The following is a 10,171-nucleotide window of genomic DNA, read 5'->3' on the forward strand; positions in this document are numbered from 1 at the left end:
AGTCCCTTTTTTATGGGTAAATGGCTTTTATGGGTTCACGGCTAGGCAGATCCCGCGTGTCTCCGGGGAAATCTTCCCATCTGAACAGCCGCCTGCCTGCCCTCCCAGCTGCTGCCCTTTTGACCGGCTTTGTCAGGCAGTGAAAAGCACCCCCTTCCCAATGGAGAATTTATCTTCTCAGTAAAGGAAATGGCACGCATATTGCAAACATTGATTTCTCAGGCCGGCTCACTAGTAAATAAGGGTGCGCAAGCAAAGATCACCTGGTGCAAATTAGTTTCCCTTCACACCTGATAACCTGTGGGTTGCAGGCAATTAAGGAGGTAAAAAGGAGCAATTCCTTTGCTCTTTGCGTTACAGAGCTGGGCTGAGTTTGTTTGAGAGGACAGAAACCAGAATATGTTAGTTTATCAGGAATAATTCCTGGTACATCTCAAATATTAAGGGGCAGCAGCACAATGGGTACACATTGTCAGGGCATGATATGGGTTTGATGAGGCCCTAAGCTACTGAAGGTAATAGGGCCCTTTATATGCAATATTTTAGGGAGCAGGCTAGCAGGCGGGGCCCATTACTTACATCATAGGAGCCAACACAACACAAAACACTGTTGCTGTAGGTAGGTTTTATTTTATTTGTTTATCTTATATTTTGGAAATGTACATCCAGTTTTTTCACCTTTAATTTTTTGGTGGGGCCCAAGAGAGTGGGGCCCCAAGCTATAGCTTGTTTAGCTTATACATAAAGCTGGCACTGCACATTGTACTTATAAGGCACATTTTGAGTACATGGCTTTCCCTCAGAAAATCCTGGGACCTGTAGTTTAAGGGTGCTGGGAACTGTAGCTCTGTGAGGTGTAAACAACCATTCCCAGGATTCATTGGAAAAAGTGATATGCTTTAAATACATACATACATACATTTTTTTTGCATGCCACATTTTCATAGTTAAAACCATGAACAAGGCAGGTTTCAACATGAAAAAGTACATATTTACAAACATAACAAAAGTAGTCATAAACAATAAAAAACATCAAAAAGTTCACCACCAATTTAAACAATTAAGCAATTTCCAAATTAAATACACGGTATGTATGCAGCCACTGCTACCCCTGGCAAGAACAGCTGTATGATAATCTTTGCAAATGCCTGTCTCTCCCCCTTACTGCGCTTCCATGCTTAGGCATACATTAAAAACATCTAGGGGAAGAATTACGGCTTAATTCTTACAAACAAGAGTCAAGGTAGCAAACTTGCCTCTTGAAATGTAGCAAACTAGCTGTAAGGTATTTAGTTTTTGTTTTAGTCTTCTGCAGTGTGCAATAGCGATGGAAGGGAATGCTGGGGTCAAAGCACAATTCTTGGTTTGAGAATAGATGCTACTAAAGGTAAAGGTAAAGGGATCCCTGACCGTTAGGTCCAATCGTGGCCGACTCTGGGGTTGCGGCGCTCATCTCGCTTTATTGGCCAAGGGAGCCAGCGTACAGCTTCCGGGTCATGTGGCCAGCATGACTAAGCCGCTTCTGGCGAACCAGAGCAGTGCACGGAAACGCCGTTTACCTTCCCGCCGTTTACCTATTTATCTACTTGCACTCTGACATGCTTTCGAACTACTAGGTTGGCAGGAGCTGGGACCAAGCAATGGGAGCTCACCCCGTCACGGGGAATTGAACCTACTGTGCCACCCGCGTCTACTAGTCAGTGCTATTTTTCTATGCAGAAAAGGTGTACCAGAAGAACTCACCAGGAATGCCCTCCTTGTTCTCTTATTGTGGCAATAGCGCCCGTCTGAGACGTGCCAGAACTGAGTTCTGGTGAGTTTCAGCTGAAAAAAAGCCCTTCTACTAGCATGTTTCGATGGTCTTCTGTGAAAGGTACAAGAACATATCAGGCAAAGGGCCATGTTTGTGCACTGGGATGGAGAGTTCCCTGACTCCACAGCCAAACCGCAACCATGGAGAGAAAGATCTTTGACCCAGGATTCTTTGGGGTGGGGGATGATGCAAGAATGCTTTAAATGCATGATGAGGATGGTTCTTACGTGCAGCGATGCACTCTGTCATCTACAGATGGAGGAATGCCAAGGCCATTAAACCTGGAGTCTGAAGATTGCCAAACCATCTTTGACTCACTGCTGAGGCTGCAATTGCAGAGTCCAAGGGCTTGCTGCTTTCAATACTCACAGGTAGTTTCAGCTGAGAAGGATCCTTTGCAGTAGGCTGCCAGATTTCAAAAAAGAGTCATATGGTCTGCCGCTTCATGGAATTGTAGCATTTTGAATAACAATACAGGAGCAGTTCAGCGGCCACATTTTCTGCTTCTGTGAATGATGTTCCTGCAATAAGGAACAGAAAACCAGAGCATCTGGCGATCCTAGTTTGGCAAGGAATGAAAAAATGCTCATGTGAGTTAAACTCAGACACATTTGCGTGCAGACACACACACACACACACACACACACAAAATGTACATTTCTATTTTTACATGCTTGCCTTTATAGGCTGGCTGCTGGAAGCTGACCTCCTCCCTGCTTTTGAGAAGTGAAACTGATAATTTCCCCTTCTCCCCCACCCACATCTCTGTTCCTAAAGACCTTCCCATAAGGGACAGTCATTCATTCCAAGCAGATCAAGCTGCTCTGGATTTTATGCACATTCTTCTCTTTGTTACATGCTTTGATGAGCAGTGACCTAATTAAAACATGTTGCCTTTTAGAATATTATCAATGGCATCTTGAAGGGAAGATATGCACATCTAGTCTTTTTGACCTAGATTTTTAGATTCCCTTCCAGCTTTCAAATCCCTTCCAGCTTCCCCAACTGCAATAGTGCCCAACCATGCAAACTTACCAATCTATCCATTCTGGTCCATGTTCCCCCAGACCACCTGGTGGGATGGTGCGTTAGCTCACATCTTGCGAGATTTTTGCCTTAGGGTACTTTCAGATGGCCGGATGGGGAGTTCTAAATTATGAAAATGGGTCATTCAGATATCACAGGCAGGTTGTTGGCAACAGGGTTGTTGTTTTAATTACTAGGTTTTTGCCAGAGAATACAAATTGGATTATTATTATTATTATTATTATTATTATTATTATTATTATTATTTCCGGACACACCATTCTTGCTCCCACAAGAGCCCAGAGTGGCTATCAGCAATCACACAAAAAAGAGCTTTTAAATACAAATGCTAAAACAACAATCTGAAATAAAATAAACTATACAGTGGTACTTTGGGTTACAGACGCTTCAGGTTACAGACGCTTCAGGTTACAAACTCTGCTAACCCAGAAATAGTACCTGGGGTTAAGAACTTTGCTTCAGGATGAGAACAGAAATCGTGCAGCGGTAGCGGGAGACCCCAATAGCTAAAGTGGTGTCTCAGGTTAAGAACAGTTTCAGGTTAAGAACTGACCTCCGGAATGAATTAAGTTCTTAACCCGAGGTTCCACTGTACAGCATAACGATCAGTGACAGAATATTCCGTAAGGAGCCCCAATTCTTAGAATCATAGTTGGAAGGGACCACAAGGATTGTCTACTTAGTGGCGTAACTTGGTTTGCCGGTGCCCCGGGTGTGTGTGCCAGGCAGGGGCGGGGCAAGGAGGATGAACGGAGTCTGCTTTGTTAGCCCAGACTTCACCGCAGACACCGCCAGAGTGACCCCCCACCAGAGCCACACTGTTCTACCTGCCTGCCCACCTGCACAGGGTGGAGCTTGGCTGGCCGATGCTGCCCTTGACAGGAAAGCCCCCCCCCCGATGCCCGCAGAGAGGAAGCCGAGCTGAACCACACTGGGGTCACCCCTTGCCTGCTGCACTCCATCCACGCCCCATCAGAGGACTGGAATCTCCATATGCTATTTCATATGTAGAAATGGAAATGTAGGATTAAAGGTAAAGGTAAAGGGACCCCTGACTATTAGGTCCAGTCATGACTGACTCTGGGGTTGCGGCGCATATTTCGCTTTATTGGCCAAGGGAGCCAGCGTACAGCTTCCGGATCATGTGGCCAGCATGACAAAGCCGCTTCTGGCGAACCAGAGCAGCACACGGAAACGCCGTTTACCGTACCTTCCCGCCGGAGCGGTTCCTATTTATCTACTTGCACTTTGATGTGCTTTCGAACTGCTAGGTTGGCAGGAGCAGGGACCAAGCAACGGGAGCTCACCCAGTCACGGGGATTCTAACCGTTGACCTTCTGATCGGCAAGTCCTAGGCTCTGTGGTTTAACCCACAGGCGTCCCCAATGTAGGATTACTATGATTTAAATAGAAATACATCTTAATGGATTGAGGAATGCCTGCATAACCTGTGTGCCTGCTCAGTCTGCTGCCCAATTGCAAACTGGAAGAGCATCTTTGAGGCCCCTGCCTCTCTTCCTTCTTATTGTTCTTTTTCTTTAAACCAGACTTGGGCTGGACTCGGGCAGCCCTTCAAACAGAGGACTGTCCTCTTTAAGGCAGGGCACATGGCCACCTTCCATCTTATGAAACTATGCTCCTTTCCAGCTTATGAAGTTCTATTTCCCAACATACTCCCAGTGCTCATAATATAGTGCTGTTACTTGCAGTCACTTTTACGATTCAGCAATCAATAGCTGCTTAAGTGAGTACTGCTGCATACACCAAGCCGAGCTACCTCTCCCCAAGTTCAGTTGCAGATGGAGTTAACCCTCCAATCCGATTCCTTCCTCTAGGAGACCCATATTTCACAGCTTTGTGGATGCTAACAATCCCACAGAAAGACACAAGTGGACCAAAAATTGGTTGTGGGTGGCTTATGCAGCTTCCTAAATGTCTTGGCGGGGCGCGGGTGGCGCTGTGGGTAAAACCTCAGCGCCTAGGACTTGCCGATCGCATGGTCGGCGGTTCAAATCCCCGCGGCGGGGTGAGTTCCCGTCGTTCGGTCCCAGCTCCTGCCAACCTAGCAGTTAGAAAGCACCCTTAAGTGCAAGTAGATAAAGGTGGGGAGGTAAACAGCATTTCCGTGTGCTGCTCTGGTGCCAGTTCGCTAGAGCAGCTTCGTCACGCTGGCCACGTGACGCGGAAGTGTCTGCGGACAGCGCTGGCTCCCGGCCTCTAGAGTGAGATGAGCGCACAACCCTAGAGTCTGTCAAGACTGGCCCGTACTGGCAGGGGTACCTTTACCTTTACCTTTAAAGGTCTTGGCTTACATTTTTGTAAAAAAAAGCAGGCATCTAGGCCTTATTGCTTCGAATGTATATTTGAAAGTGTTAGACGAAGTCTGCTGAACTCTTGGAAGTCAAAGGAGCAGATGAATAAGATGTCCAGTGGTTGAAAATGGAGCACTAGCTTGTTTGGCCAAGATTTTTTCCTCTTCCCTTGATTAGTTCTATTTTTGAAAAACAAAACACCACAGAATAAATTATTTAAAAGAATAAACATAATAGATGATAAACAATTATGCAAAACAAGTGAAATTATGCAAATCTGCTCTATTTGCATAATTTATATAGGTTGCAGAATTCAGTATTTTGGGAACAGTGTTAGGAACTGCTGACCACTGCCCCATGTGGTGAAATGTTTAACTGCAGCCTTTCATTGAAGAACAACAGGAAGGAGTGTAAAACATATTCCTGTCTCAGCAGTGATTTGCTTGGCCGACAGAGGCTGCATGAACTGTGGCAAACCCAGTCTTGTTGGTCCTGGTTGGCTCTTTGATCTTGATTTCTGTTTGGTCCTGACTCCTAGTCCCAGGCTCACTCCAGATCATATTCCTGACACAGAGTTTAACTTTTTCTCCAATGGGATTTTATTTTCTCTTTTGTTGCTGTTGTTCAAAGATTATACACTGCACGGCTCCTATTTCCAACCCCCCCCCCCCAAATCCAAAGTCCATAATTGTCCCAGCAGAGTATCCCATAATCAGCATAGGATGCCCTGTTGGTGGTGCTGTTGCAGGATACAGCCCATTTGACCCATGGCAGGACCTTCTCAGTGGCAGATCACCATTTTTGGAATGCCCCCATTATTAACTTCTAGGAAGCATTTCTGTTGACCCAGGCATTTGATAGCTGAAAAACCCTGTTCTTGGCAACCTTGAAATTACTGGCTGTGAGAGTTATGTGTTTTTCAGACATTTCATGTTTTAAAATGTTTTTTAAACAATATTTGTAATTGCATTGCATTATCACAGATGTCCTGGGCTCCTTTGGGATGACGAATGGGATATAAAATTAATAACTAAAATGTATAGTGAAATAATATTTGAACCGCTTCGTTTTAGCCATAGCTGAGCACTTACCTCTTCCGAAAGGCACGGTATTCTATCTGCCACAGATTTTTCAAAGAACTCCAGGCAGCTTTCCATTTCTTTGGTGCTCCCCTGGTATTTTAATATATAAATGTATATATTATTTTTAGATTCCCTTTGAACATCAGCATGTTCTTTCACTGACTTATTGGGAACAACATGCCTTAGGCCCCGAGATGCGAAGGTGATAGGCACTCGTTGGAACCGCCGTGGCCTAATAAACTTCACATTTGCAAAGCTCCAGCCCTCTACATGGGTCAAACTGGCAACCCCAGAGAAACAAATCCTTGGAGGTGTTCCACTGACATGAGAGCATAGGAAGAACCGATGTTCTCAAAGTGGCCAACCAGACGCCTGTGGGAAACCCACAAGCAGGGCTCAAACACAACAGCACTCTCCCCTCCTGCGGTTGTCGGCAACTGGTACTCAAAAGCATTACTCCCTCCCATAGCTGTCAATCGTCCCTTATTTGGCGGGACAGTCCCTTATCCCAGCGCCATGTCCCGCTGCTGTCCCTTATTGATGATGTCCCTTAAATTTCCCGGGTTTCAAAGGAAGCAGCTCCTCTCCCTCCCTGCCTGCCAGCCAGGGAGGAAGGAGGCTCCATCTGTGTTGCTTGGCTGCATTGCTCACCCAATAAGGAGTCTAAGAATGACTGGGGGGGTGGAGCTTGCATGCCTTGTGCCAATCAAATTGGCCGCATTGCCTGGGGACTCGCCTTTGCTCAGCGCTTCCCAGCGGAGAGGTGAAGGTGGTTTTCCTTGCTGCATCCCCTTTGCCGGGTTGCTGCGCTATGGGAACCACCACTTGAGGCTTCGTTTGGCTGTTGGTTGACTAAAGTCCCTTATTTTGGCTGCTGATCCCTTATTTTTGAGGCTGCTGGTCCCTTATTTTCAAATCTGTAAGTTGGCAGCTATGCTCCCTCCATCTGTGGAAGCAGAGCACAGCCATCATGGCTAGTACCCATTGATAGCCTTCTCCAAGAATCTGTCCAGTCCTCTTTTCAAGCTATCCAAGTTGGTAGCGTCACTGCCTCCTGTGGCAGTGAGTTCCATAGTCTGACTATGCAATGTGTGAAGAAGCATTTTCCTGAATCCTCTTAACAATCAACTTCATTGGATGGGATGTCCACAGGTTCTAGCGTTATATGAGAGGAAAATTTGCCTTGGCCGCATACCATGGCTGCACAGATATTTTTTTAATAATAATTTTTATTAGTTTTACATATAATTACATTGCGTAGCATCCTATCCTCTTATTAAATCTCTTTGGCTCAACTGAGCCTAATGACTTCCCTCCCTCCCACCTAATGGTTTACAAATTTAAATTTTGCATCTTTGCATTTCACTTCCTTTCCTATTCTGGCTATATCATTACCTAAGTTATTACATTACTCATCCTGAATAGGTAGTAATTTCATCTTACAAATCTTCAGATAACCCTGCTAGTAATGTTCCCAAAGGCTGCTGATGGCTGCACAGATGTTATTGGCCCAGAGATGGAAAGAAGATACAGTACCTACCACAGAAGAATGAAGCTGATGGACGATGCTGAAATGGGTAAAATAACTGGAAGAGTCAGAAATCATTTAGACCAAAATTTTAATAGTGGGGGGGGATTTGTAACTTATCTTAAAGACCGTTAAAATCGTTAGTAGGATTGGAATATCACTTGTAGTTTAAGGGTGAATTCTGGTCACAATGGAGATGTAAAAGATTTGGATCATCATAAAAGATGCAGGAGGAAATGATTAATATCAGAGAATGGAAGTCCAGAAGATTCCTTGGAATCTTGTTTTTATGATTTATGTTTGATATATCTCTGTAAAATTGTAATTTGAAAAACCAAATAAATTAATAAAAAATTTAAAAGGAGAGGAAAATGTTCCTCTACTGATTTCTCCGTGCCATATGTAATTTTATCGTGCCACCTCTTACTTCCTTTTCTGCTAACTAAATTGTCTTGAATGCCTCAACCTTTCCTCGCAGGGGAGTCGATTTGTCCCCTCATTCGCCTCGCATGCCGTTTTCTGACCCAAAGCAGCTAAAGAGAAACATCAACAGATACCTGGAGCACCCAGAGGAACAGGAGACTCCCAGAGTGATGTAGAGAACCATACATGGTAGCCCTCAACCCTCCTAAGATTTGGACCCAGACAAAATGGTGGGATGTCCCTGCTGCCTCCAGTGGAATTTGCAGCTGCTATGCTGCTTTGAGACTGGCCTGAGGCCAGCAGCCTGCTCAAGTCTGCTATCAGTGTTACTCCGATGATAATTTACCATGTCTGCTCCGCATTTGATTTACAGACACTAAGCCTGTTGGCAGAGCCATTTGTTTTATTGTTCTTCATTGATTGTACAGCACCTAGTTGTTTAGGTGCTTAATAAATTATTATTATATTACTCTCCCAGCACAAAATCATCTGGCCTCCTCTCTCTTACTGCTTCAGTTAATATCCTTCCAACCCGCCCACTAAGGCTCTGGCTACCATCATTCATGTTTCTGTGTCTTTAAGGATGGGCTGCCAGGAGGCACTTTTCGTGGAGCAACCCTTGGAGGCTGTTTGGCAGGGCCAATTTGTGCAGCATATCCGAGCCCGACTCCTCACAAGGTGAATGGCACATGTGAGCGTGTTCAGCCTGATCAGTTGCTCAAGTTACCTATTAACATCCAGGTAAAATTCAACATGTTGGCTTTTGACTTGAAAAGGCTCTGTAATACATGGGCACTACAGGAGCCTCCCTACCCTTCAACAGCTGTGGAAGAGGACACACGTAAAGCCCCTTTGCTACAGGTGCTAAGCTCAGTTGGAAAAAAGCAATATCCTTTCTTCTATATCCCTGACATTCCGGAACGAGTTTTCCCACAGTCCAATCCTGCCGACTTTTAAAAGATGTTCCTTTTCGACTGGGCTTTTAAAGGATTTGTTTTATAATCCAATAGGTTCATTTGTTCCTTATCCAGCCTGCATTTTTACTCAACGCTGAGATGTTTTTACCGACGCTTTTATTTGTACTACTATTTCTTAGCCACCTAATTAAAAAAAGAGGGATATTTATATTTTAAACAAATGAACAAAATAAAAAATAAGTGCTGTTCTCAATCTGCCAACCAAGGCGTTGAAAAAGAGGGAATCCAGAACAGCCAAGGTCAGATGTGTCCAACACTAGCAGCAGGCAAGCAACATTTCCCCCCTTCCTAGCCAGCAATTTGTATCCCAATATATTGGGGTTCTTGAACCTATGAAACCAGACTGGCTATAAGCCTGAAAAGCCCATCTGTACAAGAGTGTTAGAAAGTCACAGTCTGCAGTCCAAACATAAATCTAATCCCTGTTCTCAGAACACCCATATCTTTGGGTTCGATTCTAAATCGCTAATTCAGAGAAACTGCAATGGCCTATAAGGCCACAACTGAGATGAATTATGATTAGGAATATTAAAAGATGCCTTACAACAAGTCATGCATAGGACTGTGTTATGTTAATGCTTATCTTATCTTATCCTTGCTGCCGTTTTTCATCTTTTGGTGGTGTTTTTGTTGATGTTCTTGAGAAATAACCTTCTCCTTTAGTTTTATGGCTTTACAGAACAACCCCCCCCCCATTTGCACCTTCCCAAATGCAGCTGCATTAAATGACTCTTTACACGACTTCTACAAGGTATTTACTACCCTTCTAATAGCTGCCTGAGGAGGCAAATGGCATTCCTCTGCTAACACGCCTGGAGCTGCCCTTGCTCTGCGGCAGGCCAAATTAACTTGCAGGGTTAATATTTACCCAAGACTTCTTTAACCCAGCTCTGCCCACACAGGGAACCAGGCCGCTGGCGTGAAAGGAACTGGTAAAGTACAAATGCAGAAGTAGCCACCGCAAGTGGGCCCCAGAAGAAATTGTGGGC

The sequence above is a fragment of the Podarcis bocagei genome (genome assembly GCF_964188305.1).
Source record: "Podarcis bocagei genome assembly, chromosome: 10".
Classification (NCBI taxonomy): Eukaryota; Metazoa; Chordata; class Lepidosauria; order Squamata; family Lacertidae; genus Podarcis; species Podarcis bocagei.